At 38.1% G+C, this 11,253-nt stretch overlaps 1 protein-coding gene across 2 annotated transcripts in view; it reads left to right on the top strand.

Annotated features, from left to right (window-relative positions):
• The first annotated feature begins 492 nt into the window (after nt 1-492).
• LOC119655575 overlaps nt 493-11,253 on the top strand; it is a 37,179-nt gene continuing 26,418 nt past the window's right edge. For both annotated transcript variants that reach the window (XM_038061507.1, XM_038061508.1), the window contains exon 1: nt 493-689. The gene's annotated coding sequence lies outside the window, so the exon portion shown is untranslated. The remainder of the gene's footprint in view (nt 690-11,253) is intronic.

The following is an 11,253-nucleotide window of genomic DNA, read 5'->3' as shown; positions in this document are numbered from 1 at the left end:
TCAAATTCTCCATTAAATTGTCCAATTTGACAACATCTGCAAATATAGCAATGCAATACCAGCTGCAAACCTCATCGATAACTTTCAAAGCAATTGTAGATATCGTAACGATTACCTGCCGCCGGCATATCGCCAAACAACCTGTCCAATCCAATGAATACACCCGGAGAAATGAAAATAGAAGAAATATAGTAAATTCCACAAGAGAATAGATGACTCTAGAGAAAAATGAAGTCTTCAACGATAAGCTCAACGAGTGTATCTACTATCTTTGAGATTCGCCACTATTCCATACAACCATATGCGTATGCACAATGCACTCAAACTATATTATTGTGTGCTGATATGAAGAAGAAAATTTTCTTTAGCAAATATTCGGGCTGTCGATGTTGTCTCCACTTTGCTAGCGGAGACTTATAGTATGTGGAAATGGTAAAGAAGTGGGTCATCATATATAAAGGCAAGTTCAAGGCGATTGCCGTTTCAGATGTTAAGAAATTTTTTAAGCATTCAGTTCGTTTCGATCGTTCGCAGTGGTGATTGTGAAAGTTTGTGAAATTTTTTTCGTTAATACGTTGAAACATCAAAGAAGTGAATTCGAAGCTTACCTAAAAGCTTCCGATAACTATCTTCGTTAAACACAACGAAGGATATTTTAAAGGATATACGGAAAATCCGAAAATCAACAGGTGAGAATATAGAAAATTGAAGCTAATAACCTGCTCGAATTGGGATTACTTTCTGCCATTTCTCTTGGAAGTTATCCCCCGTGGAAACTGGTAATGGATTTTCAAAAAATTGAAATCGTGCTTAACTGAGTGAAGTGTATATTACAAGACTAGTGAAAAGATTCAACAAACAGCTAAACATGAAATGTATATATAACAAGTGGAAATAGTGAAGATGAGATGAATTATTTAAAGAACGTTGGATGGTGAAGATCGAAAAACTTGCCATAGCTTTGCAATGGGAGAAATTATAAATTCAATGATGTGAATTATCTTTTTTCTCGTCTTGCATAGATTATTAAACAGATACAGTACGATGAATCTTAACGGTTATTATGTTATTAAGATTAATCGGCTGCATTGGCATGAACACAATCATAATAACTATATTCACTATGAGTTTGTTGTTTTATAATAGAATTGAGCACTATTAACGGTCGATCTAGTAATCTTGTTTGCAATCTTGGTAATATCTAAAATGTCAAGTTGGATTTTCATGTATCTGTATTTGGCTGGGTGGATTGACTTATGCGAAGTGGAAGATTGAAGATAAGGACAGTGGTGACAACTAAATTGAGAGGAAGTGCCATTTTTCATCCAGAACTCATCTTGATATTTAAAATCACTTGAGACCCAGATCTAACATTCTGAAAATTAGCTAGAAATATGTTCGAAGACGTGATGATATTATGAACAAAAAAATGACTAACTAGTCCACTGTGGTTTTTTTTTTTTAATGTAATTTCATTGGAGAGAAATGTAGAACACAGAACAGAAAGCTGATTAGGTGGCAGATTTATGTCGATGCAAATTGCAGATTAAGTTGATGAGATCAAGAATAAGAGACCATCACGGAACCGATAAATTTTTATGATAGCTTGTTCTACATGTGGTATTGTGATATTATACGAAAAGATACAAATCATTGAGGTCATTTTTAAATAGATATAAAATACAGCCTATTTTTAAAACGTGCAAAAATCGCATTTTCACACTAAGCTGTTCCACTTATGCTTTATCCGGAGTATTTGAATTGATATACATATTTAAAAATGTTCTACATTTTCATATAGTTAGCAAGAAAATTTTAGAGTATCTTAAAAGGTGTGGCTTAGTATTTTGAGGAAATATTGATTCAATTTCAGCCCTCTTTCCTATGAGGTAATACTAATTTTGATGCAGATTTTCTGAAGATACTCCAACTGAGTTAATAACAACAATTTGCATCGATATGAGCTATTTACCCAGTCAGACTCCGACAAATTGCATCTGCGTAATCTAATTACATTTTATATTACATGAAAAGACTTCATTGTTTATAAGTGTGTCAGGGTTTCAATGTCTCAATGCGGAAGGATGGAATTTTTTGAAACGCAGTCTGCTTCGAAAAATTGAATTTTCTAGCCATATTTCGTAATCTTTTCTATTGTACTCATATATAATTGATACAGAAGTGCTTAAGTCATTTTACGCTCACTTAGCCTGCCGTCTACATGTTTATCTATTTGGTAACAATGCCGTTGACTGACAAAATTACTATAATTTTCACGAAAGAAATTATAAATGTCTGTCTTTGATACCAAAAGAAAATATTGAAAACATTATTTCATGGACTAGAGCAAAGTACTTTAGTTGAAAAAGAAAGTGCCGAACTAAAAGATTCAAGCGAGTAACCCGAAATTTTTGTATGAAGATATTATCTTTTGAGTGCAGTGATTGGCAAAGATCTATTTTTAATTACGATCAGAAATCAAAATTCTACTGCATAAGTCTCCTTTTATCTGATTGTGTGGGCTATGTGGTTAGAGAGTCGGTCTCTTGATCCACATGGTTGACTGCACCGAGGATAGAAACCAGGTTTCAGTCATTGAAGCTTGTATGTGCTTTCAAATTTAGCCCACTGCTATGCGTTTCCACTCACGTAGTGTTAGTCAAGAAAACTATTAAGCAATTGGATAAAGAGGAATAACAGCAAAGAAAAAAATGAATCCATGTGTGCTTAGTAAACTGTCAGTTTACAAAGGATTATCTTTTAGTTTTACTGACCACTCATTTAGTAAAACAGGTGTTCTAGTTAAGTATATCGCAGACGCTGTTCACTCAATCAGCATTTCCAGATCTTTATCGGTTTCACTTCCTCAAATACACTCCCTTGAGAAATGCGTGGTCTCGAAGAAATTTTTTCGGGAGGATTTTCTCGAGTAGTGACAATTTCATGAATACTCAATGAAGGCATTGTTTTTTCCTGAATAAGAATCTCATTTCAATTTTCGCATAAATCGTATTTCGGGAATTAGTTGTTTACATTCTTCGGTACGAAGTCTGGTTACATAGGTCAACTATCTCATCTCATCGCGTCCTCATGAATATCATCCTCATCAATGACGCAGCAACCGGTATCCGGTCTAGGCCTGCCTTAATAAGGAACTCCAGACATCCCGGTTTTGCGCCGAGGTCCACCAATTCGATATCCCTCAAAGCTGTCCGGCGTTCTGACCTACGCCATCGCTCCATCTCAGGCAGGGTCTGAATCGTCTTCTTTTTCTACCATAGGTATTGCCCTTATAAACTTTCCAAGCTGGATCATCCTCATCCATACGGATTAAGTGACCCGCCCACAGTAACCTATTGAGCCGGATTTTGCTCATAAGCGGACGGTCACGGTATCGGTCATAGATTTCGTCGTTATGTAGGCTACGGAATCGTCCATCCTTATGTAGGGAGCCAAAAATTCCTCGAAAGATTTTTCTCTCGAACGCGGCCAAGAGTTCACAATTCTTCTTGCTAAGAACCCAAGTCTCCGAGGAATACATGAGGAGTGGCAAGATCATTGTCTTGTACAGAAAGAGCTTTGACCCTATGGTGAGACGTTTCGGGCGGAACAGTTTTTGTAAGCTGAAATAGGCTCTGTTGGCTGCCAACAACCGTGTGCGGATTTCATCATCGTAGCTGTTATCAGTTGTGATTTTCGACTCTAGATAGGAGAAGTTATCAACCGTCTCAAAGTTGTAGTTTCCTATCTTTATTTTCCCCGTTTGACCAGTGCGGTTTGATGTTGTTGGGTGGTTGGTTTTCGGTGCTGATATTGCCCTCATATATTTTGTCTTGCTTTCATTGATGTGCAGCCCCAAGATCTCGCACCAATCGCCGCCTGCTCGATCTGGATGAACGCAGTTCGTACATCTCGGGTCGTTCTTCTCATGATGCCGATATCTTCAGCATAGGCCAGTAGTTGGGTGAACTTGAAGAGGATCGCGCCTCTTGTATTTACCTCAGCATCACGGATCACTTTTTCGAGGGCCAGGTTAAAGAGGACGCATGATAGGGATTCCCCTTGTCGTAGACCGTTGTTGATATCGAATGGTCTTGATAGTGATCCTGCTACTTTTATCTGTGCTTGCACATTGGTCAGGGTCAGCCTAGTCAGTCTTATCAATTTCGTCGGGATACCGAATTCTCTCATGGCTCTGTGCAGTTTCACCCGGGCTATGCTACCATAGGCGGCTTTAAAGTCGATGAAGAGATGGTGCAACTGATGTCCATATTCCGCCAGTTTTTCCATCGCTAGCCGCAGAGAGAAAATCTGACCTGTTGCTGATTTGCCTGGAGTGAAGCCTCTTTGGTATAGGCCAATGATATTCTGGGCGCATGGGGCTATGTGGTCTAGCAAGATAGCGAAGAATATCTTATAGACGGTATTCAGCAACGTGATAGAGACAGATAATGCCTGTTTGCCAATCGTCAGGCATTGATTCGCTGTCCCATACCTTGAGCACAAGTTGATGAACCACTTGGTGTAATTGGTCGCCTCCATATTTAACCAATTCGGCTGTAATTCCATCGGCTCCTGGCGACATATGATTTTTAAGCCGATGATGGCGGCATGTCTCCCGATAGGCTAGTGCATTCTGCAGACCGCCGTAATGTTGTACGTATTTTCAATCGTCTCCTCGATTTGACACGCGGATTAGCCTTTGCACTCTGAACTCAGTGGCTGCTAAATAGTGGGACCAGGTTCCGCTCCTGATAGTCGCTAGCGGAACATAGAATGCACCCAACGAGAAACTGCCACGAGCAGGGGTTCATCTAGCCAGTTCATGAGCCTGCTTATTCCCCTCTATGTTCATATAACTGCGAACTCAAAAGATGGTGACATAGAGACATAGAGAATGCCACCACAGAGAGCGAAGCCGTCGAATTTCCAATTGGAATACACTGGAAAGCTCAGAATGAAGTTCCTCTTGAAGCGTTGTCGGTTGGGAATCCCCAAAGTTCGCGAGTTCGTTTAGGATATTATTAGGTACGCAACTAAGTGCTCCCTGTTTTTTTTATGAAGATGTAACTTTATTGTGGAAAAATGGTTGCACATTAATCATTTAAGATATTCTCTATCGCTAGCTACAACTTTTTGTATCTTTTGGGTGGAGTTCGAATGCCATTCGGTAAAAGTGTCCATGTTTTGGGGTTATCTACGAATAAAGCTATTTTTTTATGTTCTCATATGAGTGGAACTGATGATCAGCCAGACCATGTGCCACCGAACGGTCCATGTAATGATCGGATGGTGCAATATTTGGGGAATATTACGGATGGAATAGGATTTCCCAAATGAGCGTTTTTTTTTGTAGGATTGAACGGTTTCACCAAGTAGAGGCTGAGCATTGCAATGCTGTAGAATCACTTTTTCGTGCCTCTATCGTATTCTGGCTCTTTTTTAGGGAAATACTAGGTTCAATTGGTTCAGTTGATGATGGTACTTTTCACCAGTAATGGTTTCGTTCGAATTCAATAGTTCATAATAAATAACATCGACGCGGTCCTTCCAAATACGAGCGCCACTTACGCAGCGTGAATATTCGGTCGAGCCAATGACGTAAAAGCGAAATTGTTTTCTTTGGGTTGGTGTAATGAATCCATTTTCTATCACCCGTTAGGATGCGATCAAGAAAACTCTCCTTTTTTGGTGTGGGAACAGTTTTTCAAAAATGACGTCTAACCTTTTTTGGCTTCAAATCATTAGGAATCCAAGTTCCTTGCTTTTGAATATTTCCCAATGCATGCGATGTTTGGATATGAGAGTATCTCTAATGTCGAAACGAGATCTTCTTGCATTTCTTATGGATCCTCATCGAACAATGCCTTCAATTCAGCGTCGTCGAAAGTTTTCGGCCTTCCTTGACGTCGAGAGTCGTCAACATCGAAATCACCACTTTAAAGTGACGACGAAATCAGTTTCGGCACATTGTTTCACTTACATGAGTATCTCTGTTAACTTTTCAGAGCTCTCTATGTGCTTTATGTGGCATTTTCTTTTAATGAAATAAGAAAACCAACGCTTCCCGCAAATAACGATTATTTAGCATAAAATCAGACATTTTCATGCAACCATGACTCCAAAGCAAAATCACTATTGTGTTGAAACAGGTTGTTTACCATAAGTGCAAACTTGGTTCCCGACGTTTTGAATATGTCAAAATTTACCACCGCTTACTGCTAGAGCGATCTTTTTACAAACAGCGGGAACTTAGTTCCGCCCTTAATACTGTAGTCGTACTGCTTCGTTGACCAACATCTGGACTTGTCTAGTTTGACAGTACTGTACGTTACAGCGTATTTAACGAAGAGATCAAAGAGCAAGAGGTGCAGGAGTACTTAGAAGGCATCTGATAGACAGGAGCGCAGAGCCCCAGGAGCACCTTTACATGCAGTACTTTCAATTTTATTGAGCTTTATTCTATTGTACTTCTGGCTCAGAGCCTGCCACCATATAATTGAACCATACGTTAGGGTAGAATGAACTATGACTGTATACAGAGAACCATCCGTCGGCCGGGAACCCATTTCCTTACAAAGATTTTCTTGCAAAGGCAGAGAGCTATACAGGTGCTCTCCACCCCCAGATGTAGAATCCAGGACCACACCCAAGTATTTGGAGGAAAGTGTCAATCTTTGCCTATTTCGTCGCGGGAGGTTGAATTTGGGTATCCTTGGCTTGGTGGTGAATAGCATCAATTTCGTTTCGTCTAACCAGATTCATGCTGCACATCTTGCACCCCACAAGCACATATTTCCAATGCGCCCCTCATAATTTCTCTCAGGAAGAAATCCCTGAGACGAACATCACCAAGTCGCCGGTTTATGCCACCACCTTTACCTCGCACCTGTCTAACAGGGGAGAATTTCGTCCATTACTATGAACCAGAGCACCGGAGAGGTGGTGTCATCCTGAGCATACCTCTGCTTACAGCTCAAGAGGATACCTCCTAGATTAGATTGGATTATCTTGGTGGGGATAGCCCTCTAATCCTATTCTGATCAGAGCTCCTTGCTGGGTATGGTCTAACATTGTTGAATGCTTGTAGTGTAGTGACCGCTCAACCGTGCTTATTACCAGGCGAATAGCGGTTTCTGTGGATTTGCCTTTCAGGTAGGCATGCGAAGAGCAAGAAAAGAGCATTCTCTCCATAGTCGTCCTCAAGTGGATATCCAGGATATGATTTAGGGTCTTCAACCCGAAAAAGTGAGGTAAGTGCCGAAAAGTTCTCCGTGGACTCAAGGCTGCGCCCGCTCAATTTCGTCACGAGAACGACTAGCCCAAATCTCCAAGAGTGTGGCACGCATCCGAAAGAAACGCAGCTCCGGCCAATCTCTGCAAGCTACGGCCTAACCCTTTCTGCTGTTTCTGTAGCACGACTTTTCCACATCTCATTTTCATAAAGCATTTTTCATGGGATTTTACATTCAATTGAGGGGAGGTCAGTTTTGTATTTCATGGGAATAAACTTTCTGCGAACCAGTCGTTGGCCTATTTCACAGGCTCTAGATGAAAGGATCTGTAGGCCCACTATTGTTTTGCGACATGAGAAACGCTCAATACTCGCTCTTCCGTTGATTGCTTGGCATTACTCATAGTAGTTTAGTAGTAGATCTACCGGCGTTAAACTCCTTAACCACAAATTTGTTGTTACCCTTCTTTTGAAAGAGGCTACGAGGCAGAATTATAAACTGCGTTAACAACAACTTTGCGTAGACTTTTAAAATTCGTTATTTTTACGCCAGTCGCGCCTTCTTACGTTTTAGAACAATTCTTTGCAAAGTCATCAACACCATCTTTTATTATCCAATAAAGAAAGTTGCCTCCATCGTCACAGGCGGTCACTTGCCAAGGTTAATAAACTGAAAGCATCTAGATAAACATATGACTAACTGACAAATATTCCAAAGTTATTTGGCCTTTTATTGTGTAACGTGTATGATTTGGATGTTGAATACTTCAATTCACTTTCACGAGAAAGCGGATGTAATTTGTATACAAGGCGGTCACTGATTCATTCACACATTGCATCAATTGCTGGATATGTTTGTAATAAAATGTCGCTAGGGCTTTCTCAATCGGTGGTTACGTGTTTTCATTGTTTTCTGCAAATAAAGGTAGACAGTGGTTGACACCTGTGGCTACACATGTAAGAAGTTGAACACGTCGATGGTGATTGTGCATTTGGGGATATAATTTCCTTTTTTTGTCAATGAAGTGAAGCCCATTCAAAGCATCTTTTACTTTTCGCCAAATAAAGCGTATTTTGATGAAGAACAACATTTGTTTCCTTTGCTGTTGATAGTTGAATGTTTTCGAAATATTCATGCAAATTTTAAGAAATGCAATTTTACTTAAAAGAATCTGCAACTTTCAATTTTTCTTTTTATGTCCCAACCACAAGTTAACCTTGAAAGAAAATAGATTGTAATCTGTAGTTGAAATCATGTGTGTTTTCTGTCCCATTTTTATTCAATCGTATTCTATCAGAAGTGGTCCAAGTGAACTCTCGCATGCTTCGTGCCTAGTGTTCGGAGGAAAATATTTACTTAACTTCCGCAATCAAATATTTGCTTTCTCACTCATCACAACATCAAATAGCGCAAACAAATAAACTAGATCAGTTAATTTTTATTCGTACAAATCATCCTCATGTTTGAGGATGGACGTCAATTATCAAGAGAAGTATCATCATAATCTTACTCAAAACCACATTGAATAAATATCTTCACCTACTTTCTGTTGGTTAGAGCGGAAGTTAAATCACTGCATGACTGTTACCACTACCTTAAAGCATGGGCATAATTTCGAGCACACGCTTTTCTAGGCTGTGTGGCTCTTGCCTGATACATATTATATTCTTTACTCTACACCCAGTTGCACTTAACCTGACCTAATTACCTGTATAAGAAGTGACGGTGTAAGAGAGACATTCATTTATGCATTAATGGTAACAAGAAGTGGAAGTGAATATACGGCGCCGAGTCTGTCGTCGCGTTTAGTTTACATCATATTTGTATTTGGCAGATAATGTGAGGTGGATTTTCAAGTGGTACTTGAAAATCTACCTCACATTGGAAGAATTTATTATAGACTTTGGGTACATCTTTGAGATTAGAAGACCAACAGAAAGTCATAATTATCAGATAAATTTCATTTATAGACCATGAGAAAAAGGGTTAGCTTATTTTACTGTTCGTAAACCACTTTTCATTCAATTACACACACGTTAACTCCCATCATAAATTTCCCGACGGTTCCCGGCCACATGTATTTCATTCTTGTAATTCTTAACCAGCGGAGTCATATTTTAATTAGCTTTAACATTTTTTACATGCATTACATGCATTTTACCTTCTGTCGATTAAAAAGATATTGGTTTGCCCACTTTTATAGCAATTTATGTTTTAACTAGGCAAGCAATAACTTTTCAAAAATTCATCAATCATAAGATAATTGATGCTTTTAACTTTTTAGTGCCTCGAGATTTAAAGATTCTTGCTAGAAATAGTTAGAATTTGAAGTCATATCGAGTACATAGTGTTGTTTTTATATATTTGGCACACAGTAAGCCAACCTACATTTTCTTGTTAGAAGAAAATGAATTTATTTGCTTACAAAAGATTTCGAAAGTTTTGTGAAGTCTAATTCAGTGAGTTTTCTATTATAAACCGTATTTATTTGTCAAAATCTGTTTCATTTCCGTCAAATTTCTCTTCTTGATTTTTGGGAAACTTCATTCATAAAATTAAAGTCAAACTTGCTTCATAGTAAAGCTTGGTTGCAAAAGAAGAAACTATTTTCTATCTTTGGCTAAGCAAAAGCTAAAATCAAGGTAAACACATTTCAAAATAAACAAAAAAACACTCATCATAACCATCTTCACCATTTCTTTTTGATTCGATGATTTCAGAAGCGTAGAAACTGGTTCAAAGCTAATCAACTGAATAATCTGAAACGCACGTGATTGCTTTCATGGAAATGTTTAAAAATTTCTTTCAGTTATGATTATACCAGTCTTTTATGATACGGGTACTACTGGTTAGGAAGCTATAGAAACACCATCCAACTGAACCGACGTAGTAAGTTATTGCAGAGTTTTTGCCGTTTACGACAAATTATTACCGGTACCTCATAATAACGGCAAAATGTTTTGATTTGAATACTTCACACATGAGTCTTTCACATTTTTACACCTTTTCCGATATCTATGAACAGATGGTAGAATTCATTTTGATGGAAAAGTGACTTATAGAAAACCACACATAAAGGTCAGTTAAAGAGAAATGCAAACAAGAAAGAGCAGATCATCGAGTTTGGAAAGTTTACGAATTATCAGATGTGTGTTCTCGTGTTTACAGATAGTTAGTTTTTAGGTCATGCATTCCAGAACAGATGCAAATTATATTGACCTGATAAATAATGTATTTTCAAGATAGTTAAGCTCAGACGGTGCAGTATCATTTCTAACGGATAAAAATTCGGAAATCAGTTTTGAATTTAATTAGATTTCCGTTGCATATTTTCTATATAAAATTAAAATTTTAAACTCACTATAAATTTGAGAATGTCTTCATCATATTTTTTTGTCGTTCAATGAAAAAAAAATCATTGCAAGGGTCATTAACCTGACCGACGCCAACAAAAATATTTCAAAACGAAAGACTTAAGCGAGAAACCCGAATTTATCATTTCTTCAATTACAATGTCTCGAGGGTATTTAACTCAACTTCGTTGGTTGTTTCGATGCAAATGAAACTAGAAAGTAAAAGTACGGATAACATTCAGCAATAATCGATCCTTTTCACTACCATACGTTCCTGCCGTGCAAATTCACTCAACATGCTTTTACTCCCATACCTTACACTACAACGCACGCTAAATTACATCCGTGCATGCATGACCATCGCAAATAAAAAGAATGAATTTCATGGAAATATCTGTCAAATTGTACATACTCGTACATTATAAATTTCTTATTAAAACTGTGCAAAAAATAAAACTAAACGCAACTTAAGTTCGAATAATAGAAAAGAAAATGAAATCTAATAAACAATAGAGACAATTATTGCAAGAAGTGTGCACTGTTGCGCTACAATAAAATAGAAAGTTACCTTACAAGATGGTTATTAATTACAAAACGCTATTGCTGGTCATTTCATTTATTTTGAGACTGAAATGAAATGAAAATCAGAGCAAAAGAGATTCAAT

Source organism: Hermetia illucens, chromosome 4 (assembly GCF_905115235.1).
Source record: "Hermetia illucens chromosome 4, iHerIll2.2.curated.20191125, whole genome shotgun sequence".
Classification (NCBI taxonomy): domain Eukaryota; kingdom Metazoa; phylum Arthropoda; class Insecta; order Diptera; family Stratiomyidae; genus Hermetia; species Hermetia illucens.
This window is presented reverse-complemented; position numbering and strand designations above follow the sequence as displayed.